The sequence below is a fragment of the Echinococcus granulosus genome (genome assembly GCF_000524195.1).
Source record: "Echinococcus granulosus chromosome Unknown EG_S00052, whole genome shotgun sequence".
Taxonomy (NCBI): domain Eukaryota; kingdom Metazoa; phylum Platyhelminthes; class Cestoda; order Cyclophyllidea; family Taeniidae; genus Echinococcus; species Echinococcus granulosus.
The window spans coordinates 488,545-489,408 of record NW_020170432.1 but is presented as its reverse complement, the minus strand read 5'-3'; positions in this window follow the sequence as shown (position 1 = coordinate 489,408).

Here is an 864-nt window from a genome sequence, read left to right as displayed (position 1 = left end):
CCTCGAAGGTAGATGACGTCTTTTCCGTCATGAGATTCGTGTTCGTGCCAACCTGTATTACAGAGCCTATGCATCTTTTTGAGCATGAATCTTAATGCTCTCCTTATAAATTGTCTCCTCTCTTCCCTTGATAAGTAAATTTCATCTTCGTAGCCAAATGAAAATGTACTGCATAAGGATGCTTTTAGTTTCGCTAAAGGGTAATTGGTTGAATACGGATTTGTGTACTACAGTCGAGGTAGTTTCTTAAGATTATGATCTTTGTCATTTTGGATGCATCTTTGATCCAAGAATAATGACAACTTTAATGCTGTGTCACCACAGTTTAATACAGGCCCTATTTAGACCCCTCTGTATGAGTAAAAATGGGTATAATCAAGGGATATACTTGCATTATGCATTTTTTCAGGGTATGAGTTCACATCGCCTTAACTGGGAAGGAACTCACCCAGTAAAGTAAATCCATAGAGGAATAAATAAGGTGAAATTGCTTGCAGTTATAGTACTTAATTGAGTCCTTTTCTGGGGAAGGTGGGTCCAATCTTGACTAGTGGCGGTTGATCGTCGTGTGCTGTTAAGGCATCGACAATTGGTGATTTCTGCCAACGCAAGCGTTAGCGAGCAAAAAGACATTTTATTCCCCCTCACTTAGTTTACAGAATTTGGCGCCATTAAGATGAATTCTAAAGCACTTGGACATTAGATGTAACACGGTTTTTTTGCTTAAAGAAAACTCAACCCAAACTCCATTTTTGCCTCTTTGGGTGGCAAAGTAGACGCCATACACTTGAGATGTAGACTTGTAGAAAAGGATTTCAAGAATGGTATGCACGAAACCTTCCTTTGATCGGAGTGTCCCAATTC